The sequence below is a fragment of the Gracilinanus agilis genome, chromosome 2 (assembly GCF_016433145.1).
Source record: "Gracilinanus agilis isolate LMUSP501 chromosome 2, AgileGrace, whole genome shotgun sequence".
NCBI lineage: Eukaryota > Metazoa > Chordata > Mammalia > Didelphimorphia > Didelphidae > Gracilinanus > Gracilinanus agilis.
Window position 1 is genome coordinate 273,353,935 of NC_058131.1, and position 10,832 is coordinate 273,364,766.

The 10,832-nt window shown below is 40.0% G+C and overlaps 1 protein-coding gene across 2 annotated transcripts in view; it reads right to left on the minus strand.

The window, feature by feature from the left end:
- The window catches only part of CARD9 (caspase recruitment domain family member 9), a 40,374-nt gene extending 29,755 nt beyond the window's left edge, over nucleotides 1-10,619 (minus strand). For both annotated transcript variants that reach the window (XM_044663935.1, XM_044663934.1), the window contains exon 1: nucleotides 10,553-10,619. The gene's annotated coding sequence lies outside the window, so the exon portion shown is untranslated. The remainder of the gene's footprint in view (nucleotides 1-10,552) is intronic.
- Between the last annotated feature and the right edge of the window lie 213 nt (nucleotides 10,620-10,832).

Genomic DNA, 10,832 nt, shown 5'->3' on the forward strand with positions numbered 1-10,832 from the left:
TGTTTGCTATACATAGACCTTCCCATCTAAGTATGTCATTCTGTGAACCTCAGTTTCCTCATCAACAAAATGGAAGTAATAAATGAACTACCTATAAATATATTTTGTAAATAAAGTATTATATAAATGTGAGTTATTATTATAATACATGATGATGGGTGGGACCTGAAGAAAAAAGAGATCTGAAGAAAGCAAAGAGGATGATAAGCCAATTGAGGAGGGAATAATAGCAATTAAGGGAATAGGGTTGGACTCAATGAGGTTTTTTTGCTCTCATATTGCACTGGGGAGATGGTTCTGAAAAACTTGCTGGGAGAAAATTCACTTAGCTACTAATATCCTTTGAGCCACAGATCCCACTACTAGCCATTTATCCCAGGAAAAGTCAAAAGCAAAAAGAAAGGTTCCATATATCCCAAAAGATTTATAGTAAGACTTTTTGTGGTAGCTAAAAACCAAAAACAACAAATTGCAAACAGAATAGTATTTGCACCATTAGAAAGGAATATGAGGAATTCAGAGATGAGAGGACTCCATGTGAAGTTTTATACAATGAAGTAAGATTCAAGAAAATACTGTATAAAATGCCCACAAAAATGTAAACATTAAAACAAAGCTGAACACTTGTAGTGTAGAACCCAATCTTGGCCCTATAGAAGAGATTAAGAAAAGAATCCATCTCCTTTGTTGGAGTGGTGGAAAGCTATGGAGGGGAATAACATATGCTGGGGGATGTGCTGCTCTGTTGGTTTTTTGTTATTGTTCAGTTGCATCCAACTCTTCAAACCCCTATTTGGGGTTTTCTTAGCAAAGAGACTGGAGTGATTTGCCATTTCCTTCTCCAGCTCATTTTATAAGTGAGGAAACTAAAGCAAAAGGGTTAAATGATTTACCTAGGGCCACAAAGATAATAAGTATCTGAGGCCAAATTTGGACTCAGGAAGATGAGTCTTCCTGGCCCCCAACCCAGTACGGTATTCACTGTACCATCTAGCTGCCCCATTAAGTTGTTTAGTTTTGCTTAGTTATTTCTCTTTTTTTTTTTAACTGCTTACATTTCATCTAAGAATCAATCCTGTGTATTGGTTCCAAGGAATAAGAGTTGGTAATGGCTAGGCAATGGGGGTTAAGTGACTTACCCAGGGTCACACAGCTAGGAAATATCTGAGGTCACATTTGAACCCTGGACCTCCTGTCTCTGGGACTGGCTCTCAATCCACTGAGCCACCCAGCTGCCCCCCTTAACTATTTTTCTTTGTTACAATGGACAACTCACTGGAATGGTGGGTAGAAGTATATTTGGAAATGACTGATATAAAAAGAGAAAGTAAAAATATAAAATTTACTTTAGGAAAAAAAGGCACATTGTCAATTCAATTGTTTTTTTTTTCAGTTTTTGTTAATTTTTTATGTTCAGTTTCTATTTTAGTATTTAGTTTATTTACTCCTCCACATGATACACTCCTGACTCTCTGAACCGTATGCTCCCTACCATGCCATAGAAATGTCTTCTCCCTGGAAGTTCATTTCATCTCTGGTTCTCACATGTTGGAAACACCTCTACACCTTCTGTTTGGCTATTTCCTCCCGGAACTTTCATAAGGAGATTACCCAAACCAGTTATGTCTTTTTTTTTTTTTTTTTTTTTTTTTTTAAATTTTATTCAGGGTCATGCAGCTGGGCAGTGTTTAAGGCCACATTTGAATCCAGGACCTCCATCTCCAGGCTTGGCCAACTATGTCTTCATTTCTCTCTAAGTTTTACTCCTGACCATAAGACTTTCTCTAACTTAGCACCTTCATCTCTTCTCCACCCAGTTGCTTTTCAGTTCCCTAGAGGTGTTGTTAGAATTAGTTCCTTGAGGGCAGGGCCTATCTTTCTTGTGCCCTAGCACAAGAACAATTACTGTAAAAGTGTCATGTACAGCCTAGAAATTAGTAAACTCCTTCCTTTTCCTATTTCACTAATCATCAAAGATCTATTATCTAATTTTCTAAAGTTCTCTTCCAGTCCTTAACTCTTGCTGTGTTTATCTTTTTTGTTAAAGTTGTCTATATTTGAGAGGAGTACATTGAGGTTCCCAACTACTGATATTTGTTATTTCTTCTTATAATATAATTAACATTTTTTTAGATGCTAGGACACTCAGTACACTATTAAGTAGACATAGTTTCATTGTCTAAAGTGCTTTTTTAAAAGCATAATATGGTTTCTTTTTATTTCTTTTAGTTGTCTGAAGCATCAGATTAGATAGCATTTACAAAAGACTTTATGTATGCATGCATAAGGTTTCAGCTCTCCTTTGATCAGTTCAGACGAAAATGAGGTTCACAAGATACTCACTTGCCTTTCTCTTTCCCTCCATGTTTTTATACTCTTCTTCTCAAAGTTCTCCAATTATAGGACATAGATAAGGAAAATGTTAACGTTTTACTTTGGGTTGTTTGATAACTTTGGATATGGTGCTCTTTTTAGATCATTGCTGGAATATATGTGGGAGTTTGGCTCTTTTGTGCGCTTTCATGACACTGATCTTTCCTCCTATCGGTCTAATAATTTCTTCTCAGTCTTCTTTGCTAGATCTCATCATTCGTGTCTTGATCTCTAACTGAGAAAAATTGGACAACCCCACTTCAAGTTGCTGAAATTTCTATCCATTGTTCTTACTCCTAGTCAGCCAGAGCAATGCTATATCCTTATTTTACAAGACTGCCTTTAGATTTTTTAATTCAGTGATCTTGTCTGCTCTAGAATTTTTCTTCTCTAAGCTAAATATACCTTTTTCTTATATGCTTCAAGTAGAATATACCACCTTGAGGATGCTACCAGTACCTAACAAAGTGCCTTGGATAATGCAGGCATTAATAAATGTTTGCCGAGTTGAATTCAACCAATTCTTGTATGGCATGGTCTCTAGGCACCTCCTCATCCTGTAACTTTACTTAGAAACCTCTCCAATTTGCCAGTGGCCTTCTTAAAATGTAGAGCCTAGGGCTAAACACAGAATCTCATTCTTGGTTTGACTAGGGCAAAGGAGAGTAGGACTATCCTGTATTATGTCATTGTTATCTTTGAATGCTGTTTCAGAGGGACCAGCTTTCAGAGAAGAGGGGGAAGAGTTGATGAAAAATATGTTTTTAAAAAGTGGAAGGGTCTGAATGCTTCTGTGCTTTCCTAACCCAAAGAGACAATATGAGTGTGGCACCTGACATGCACTTTTATATGTGGGCTTTCAGAAAAGTAAACTCCATGGTTCCACATTCACTCACAACCATAGCTTAGATGCCTCTACCAGAGGATACAATTAGTTAAAAGTAAAGATGGTTAATGAAATAGAGAAAAAAGAGTAGGAAGAAGAGGAAATGCCTCCTCTGGAAACTCTGTGGTTCACCCTCCTACAAATATACTATTAGTGGGAAGAGTGGCCATGCCTAGGGGACACACATAGAAGATATTCACTGCCTGGTCAAGCATGTGCTGCTTCCCACTGGGGGGCATTCTGCCATATCTACCTATAGATTCTGTCTCTGGGCTTGCCAGTTCATTTACATGTCAAGCAAGTTCAACACTCGCTTTCAAGTCTATTCACAGGGCTTTGACTTATCTCCCAAATATCTGTCCTTACCCTTTCTTCCATCATCTAGGCCTTCAGGGAAAGGAATTAGAGATAAACTCTGATCTAATTCTCTAACCCAGAGCTAGTGGGTATAGTTAGACTAGACAAGAGTCCAGTGTTGGAGAGAAAAGAGGTTTGGGGAGGGTTTCCCCAGAGGTCAGTAGCAACATCTTGGGGCAACGAGGGGACATCCTACTTCTTTGGCATTTTGGGAGCTGGGGTGAAAAACCAAGAAGTAGCTGGAACCTCTTGGTGAACAATACTATTGAGTGCAGAATTTGAAGTCAGAAGACAAGGAGAAGCAGAAAGAAGAGCAATCAATAGTCATGGAATTTCAACAGCCCAGGACTGATTCATGAGGAAGGTACCTTTTTCTCTATCAACTTGGAATTATGTTACAAGGAACTGGTCAATGAGGGCTCCAGTCCTGGATGCAATGAGCTTACTTCTAGAAGCACTTGATATACTATTTTTTAAATACTCTTTATTTTTGAGCATGTACTGCTTCTTTCTCTAGGACTGTTTCCTAACCAATTACTGTATGGCAAAAAAAAAAAAAAAAAAAAAAAAAAGCAGCTTTTTGATTGGCTGCTAAGCTAGAACTGTATTTTACTCGTTTTTATCCAAATATTTGCCAGTCCCAGCAAAGGTCATGGTTACATGGCTACAGCTTTCATCTCAACAGAATCCTTCATTTTTATGGAATCATCTCCTTATATATTCTTGCCACTAGAAAGATCAAGGAAACATATCCAAAACCAGGAGTGGGGAGGTGAGGTGAGGGAAGAAGGGAGGGAGGGAGAGACAGAGACAGAGTCAGAGACAGAGATAGAGACACAGAGAGGGTTTGAAGCCTTCACACTGCCCCACTAAGTTTTCTTCTTCTTCCCCTTTCCTCTTATCTTGAAATGGATATGAAACATTGTTATACAGGAGGCGGTAAAGCATTCTAGAGGATGAAACCAGATACAAATGGGCTTAAACTACAGATGAAAGGATCAGGATAGATGGAAGCTTCTTGGCAGGATGAGTTGTTATGAGACTCAGAGAGTCTCCTTCTTTAGAAAATTGTGCAACTAGAGAGCGAGCTACTCCTAGGAGGGCCTTGCTCCTTGTGGTGACATGGAGTCAAATCAGCCTTGGAATAGGGGAAGAAGGGTTCTCTTGGTTTAGGGGTGCAGGCCTTGTAGGCTGAATTTTGAAAGGAAGGGAGGAGGCCGATTATCCCTGGCCTCTCCTTGACCAGTCATACCTCTTGGGTTCCTATAGAACAAGAGTAGGTTCCAACTCTGTAGGAACAGGCCTTGGTCCTGGTCTAGGGATGACACTGGTCTCTTGAGGAACCCACAAGAATATGCTTGGTTTTTTCCCTAAAGCTCAGAATTGATCATGCTCCCCTGCTCAATAGTGCCAGTGGGATCTTATTGGCTCTAGGATAAAATACAAAATCCTTTTTGTGACAGTTAAAGCCCTTCACAACCTGGCCCCTTTCCGAACTCATCACACCTGACTCCCCTTCACATACTCCCTGGTCCTAGTGAAACTAGCTTCTTATTCCATACCAGATATTTCATTTCCTATCTCTACACTTTTGCACCAACTGTGTCCCTGGAATTTCCTCCTTTACCTCTGCTTCTTGAAATCTCGTTTCCTTTGAAATACAGCTCAAGTACCATCTTTACAGAGTTCTTTGCAATCTTCCCAGATGCTAGTGCCATCACCCCACAAAATCACCTAGTATTTATTTTGCCTATACATGTATGTCATCTCTTCCACAGACAAACTCTAGGATAATTTTATTTTTTTATCTCCAGTGCCAGACACATAAAAAAAAAAACCCCTATAAGTACTATGTATTGGAAGGCAGAAGGGCCATAAGGGCCAGGCAATGGGAGTTAAAATAAAACTAAGAAGTGTCTGAGGTCAGATTTGAATCTAGGACCTCCCATCTCTAGGCTTGGCTCTCAATCTACTGAGCCATCTAGAGGACCCTTGCCAGGCATATCTTTGCTGTTCAGTCATTTCACTGTATCTGACTCTCTGTGACCCCATTTAGGGTTTTCTTGAGTGATTTAGCATTTCCTTTTCCAGTTCATTTTACATATGGGAAAATTGAGGCAAACTGAGATCCGTGACTTGCCCATCAAAAATCTAGGTAAGTGTGGAAAGCCAGATTTGAACTCTTGCTGCAGAAGCATACATGTGCTCAGCTACTAACTCTCAGGTTCCTTGTTAATTTAAACCTGTCTGGACCCAACTGCTTGACTGGGTAACAGTAACATGCAAGTACAAGTATTCCTTCTACATCTCAACTTTCCCCATTGTGGTTCTCTTAATTTAATAAGACATTAAATGGAAATTTTAGGAGAGTTTTGAGGAAGTCACAGATGACAAGCAAAGTCACAGGAAAAGTTTAGCAATTCAGAAATGCATAAAATATATGTATAGCATTTTATAATGTCAACATCTTTTATCTTTTAATACTATGAATATATACAATTTTTAAAAAGTTAAAATGAGTAAAAAGTTAAAGTTTATGAAAAGAACATGAAAGCTAGCATATAACACACAAAGGCTAGAAATGTAGAGCCATATTAACATTGACCTACAAATAGCCTATGACCAAATACTGGGCCCAGATTTTACAGTAAGGTACTTCAAACATCCCATAAAAGAAAAAGAAAAAAATTCAGCCTTCTTCTCTGGCACAAAGGGAGGGTCAAAAAATTTTTGCTCAGATTCTTCAGAGTGTGCACCTCCAGCCCCTGCAATATAGAAGGGATCCTTGTATATTTAAAAGCAGGGACTCAGTGGTAGAACACTGATCAAACCACCACTAATTCACTCCCCAAAATTCCTCTAGTGTGGTGGAAAGAGTATTGACTCTGGAATTTGAGACCCTGGGTTCGATTCTTGCCTCAGATGTTTAGTATCTGTGTGATCCTAAGTCTCAATTTCCTCATCTGTTAAATGAGGAGGCAGAATTAGATGGCCTTAGGTCCCTTCCATCTCTATAATTCATAATAGTCTTTGACTTCCTGCCAAGTCATAAAATCTGGCCCATTTCCTTGGTTCATGATCCCAGATTGTTTTGTTTATGCTTCTAGCAGCAATCCAGAAAAAGAACCAAGGTAATGCCTCTGGATGATGCAAGCTAGGAAGGTGACATTCCCTGACCTGTGTAAATACTTTTGCAAGAAGCCATTTTGGACCAGAATAGTTGCCAGTTACTGAATTGGAATACAGAATGCAGAGGTGGCATGAACTGGCATGAGACCAAAAAGTCGGTTGAGATGTGCCTATAAGAGGAGAAAGACTTTGAGCTTCAGGGTCTCAATCTTGAGATGTGGTGGGAGGTTGGCATCATCTCTGAATTATTAGCTAAGTTACTTATATCTCATAGGATTAGGTACCTAGGCTGCTCATTAGTCATTCAGTGCTAACAGCATCTGCCTTTAGACATCATTCATCAACAATATACAAATCTGCAAAATGTATGAAGAACATACATGATAACAACATGTCTCTTGGAGTGGAGGGTTTGTGGTTTAGGGGGCTGGATGTACTTCTTCCTTCAGGGCACCAACATCCAACCAAGACAGGTTTCTTCCCTGGGGTGGCCATTAGCACCCTCTGGGTCCCTTAATAGGCCACTAGTAGGTCAGAAGGACCCCACCTCTCTCATTCGGAGAAAGGATGTGTCTTTGGATGTCAGGATCCTACAGGAAGAAGATATTCTTTCGTATCCTAGCACTTGCTCTGTGTCTGGAACCCTTTGCTAGGTGTTGGGGGAAAATACAAAAATTAAGATGATCCCTGATCTCATGGAACACACAGTCCATTAAAGAGATGACATAAACCCATGAATAGAAAACACAGTTTTGGGGGCAGCTAGGTGACTCAGTGGATTGAGAACCAGGGCTGGAGACAGAAGGTACTGTGTTCAAATCTGACCTGACACTTTCTAGCTGTAACCCTGGACAAAGTTACTTAACCTTAATAGCCTAGCCCTTACCACTCTTCTGCCTTGGAACCAATACTTAGTATCCATTCTAAGAAGGAAAGTAAGGGTTTAAAAAAAGAAAAAAAAATAGTCTTCCATTATTAAATGTTTAAAAAGTGCTATGTGAGGTCTGATCAAAGAAGCCTTTTCCAGCTTTTCCAGTCCCACTGACCTTAGCCTTCACTGTAGTCCTATAGAACATATTATCTACACCAACACTATCTGTTTCGTATTGTTTCATTTACTTTCAACGTAAATGTGTCATACACAATTTACTTTAAATCAGAGTACATTAGTCTTGTCTCCTCAACAAGATTTTAAACATTGGGCATGTAATGCATTAATAAATACTTGCAAGCTTGACTTCTCTCCCCCAAGCATGTTGTCCAATGGAGACTGGGGAACCTTCTACATTTTGAAAGAAACCTTCCCACTATTTACAGCTGATAAAGGAAATTAGCTATGCAAGGCAACTTCCTCCTGAGAGAGGCAGTGACCCACAGTGATCCATCTCTCTCAGATCTCTGACTTAGATCAAATTCATTTCCTCTAATTCTTTTCCATTGCCTTTTTCCTTTCTTATTGTCTAGCTGTGGAGTGATGAAATATCTTTTTATGATCCTTGTCTCCCCAAAAGCCAGGGCATTAAGCTTGGCCCTTTAGCAAAAATGGAGAGTGCTGGATTAGTACTAAATACAGAGATACAGGCACTCAGTTCTCCCAATCTTCTTTCTTATAGAACTAGCCTAAAAAAGAAAAAAGCTTCAGAAGCACATGGTAAGCCCATCCAGCTGGTCTCTTCAAGAGAAAGTATTAGAAGGGAAACTGAAGGGGCAGCTATGTTACTCAGTGAATAGAGAGCCAGGCCTGAAGATGAGAGGTCTTGGGTTCAAAGGTAGCCTCAGACACTTTCTAGCTATGTGACCATGGGCAAGTCACTTAACCTCAATTGCCTAGTTCTTACTGCTCTTCTGTCTTAAAAGTGATCCCTAGTATCTATTCCAAAGCAGAAGGTAAGGGTGGAAGGAAGGAAGGAAGGAAGAAAATAAAGAAGAAAGGAAGGAAGGAAGCTGGGCTTGAGATCCTGTCCTGGGTCTGCCCCTTTAAGAGTAGGCCAAGTCATGTAATCTCACAGAGCCATGATTTCCTCATCTGTAAAATAAGATGGTTGGTCGGTCTAGAACTGTGTTGGAGAACATAGGGCCATTTGCCAAAGCATGTTGCAGGGGGCTGCTCCTCTTCCCTTCTCCATGCGCACCTGAGGACATTTCTCACATGACCCGCTCCTCTGCTCAGCAGCCCAATGGGAGTGCTTCCTTCCTCCCATCTGGGGTAAGATGGGGGTGAGAGGAGGCAGCTCACACGTGGCATGAGAGTTGCAGTTTGGGCACATGGTCTCTAAAAAGTTCACCATCACTGGCCTAGAAAATCTCTAAGATTCATTTCACTTCTAATAGTTTATGGTTCTGGAGCATTTTTTCTGTTCTGAATTTTATAAAATTCAATGAAAATACAAATCTAATCATTTACTCCAAACTACCTAGAAATAGGGGCTTGGAGAGACCATGTAGTGGCAGTCTTTGTTACATTTATAGGCAGTTTTATGAATATTATTAAAGTTTTATTGTTACCTTTTGTTTTCATATTACATTTTCCCTTAATTTCCCCCTACCCACTCTCTCCTCTAATCAATAATCCTAACAGTTCAGCAAAGTCAACCAAGTATCCCATCTGGCAGGATTTATCACATCCCTAGTCCCTTGACTTAAGAGGAAGGAAGTATGTTTCATGAGTAGTTTTTTAGGACTAAGATTATTTTCATTATTCATCATAGTTTCTAGAATGCTATTTCTATTACTATTATAAACTCTGGGAATTCTTTTTCACTAACCAGAGACATTGAAGATCTTCAGCTATGTTAGTCAAAGAAAGAAAATCAAGGCTATCCATGCTTGGCAGTCACACTAGTGATTGGAAGGATTGGGGATAAAGCAAGGGAGACAAGAAATTTCCATTAGATTGTGAGCTCCTTGAGAGCAACGACTGTCTGTTACCTCTTTTTTATTTCCAGTGCTTAGCACAGGGTTGGGCAGTGTGAGCCACTAACATTGTTTAACCCAGATGAAACCTTGGCTTTTATGTAGATCAACCAGCTGTTCTTGGTCAGAGCAGATTTTGGACTCATTATTGTTGAAACCCATCAGCCTTGGCTGACAACTTGCAAGTGGTCTTTTATCTTAATTTCTCAACTTTTACCTGTACTTCTTTTTCCTATGGGACCTCAGTCAAAAATAATAAGAGTTGCTTCTTAGGATCAATGAGAGACTGGCACTGAGAACACCAGCCCTTTTTGTGAAAGGGACTTGATAGATGAACCTTCTCATTGTTCTTGCTGGGCCAGATCCCAAAGCATCACATTCAACTTTGTGATATTTAATTTGGTTCAAAGTAACAAATAGATATTAAGCATCTGATAACCAGGATTCTAATCTGGGGTGAAAGGAAATCAGCATAGAAGTTCCTTGTCCTGCCTTGGAGCAGCTGGGTTAGCTGATTCTTTGGGGATACCAGACCCTATCACAGCATCTTTGAGCAAGTTTTAGAGCTAGAAGGGACCTCAGAAGTCATCTAGTCCAACCTCATCGTATTATATATGAGGAAACTGAGGACCAAGGCTAAGTGACATAGCCAATGTCACATGGATAGAAAGATTTAGAAGTAGAATTTGAACTCAGATCCTTTGACTCCTGTCAGTTGATCTTTCCATTGTGCCCCACTGCCTATCCATAAGTGGCCATCCATCCTATGAGACTACTCATTGAGAGATTAATGAATGACTGCCTCAATTTGAGTCAATTTCTTCTGACCAAACATTTCCCACTTCCTTCACCTACCTGCCCACCTTCCCCCTTAGGATAGCAAAACCATCATACCTCTCAATTGGTTCTTGGAGCTTCTAGCTTGGCTGTAATTCTGCCTTCCATGTCCTGGAGCATTTCCTTGGTCCTCAGACCTTAAAAGGAAACCCTACAAACAATACAGGAACTTGGGGAGGGTGGAGTCAACTGGGAAAGACTCTGCTATAGGGCACTTCCTGATGGGGTTATAGCCAAGAGACATTCCTAGATGCTATTTCTTCTGATTCGTCCACCAGAGTTGGAGGGGGTAGGGGGCGGAGTATGGGAAAGGAGAAGTAGTCTTTCTGTCAGAGGC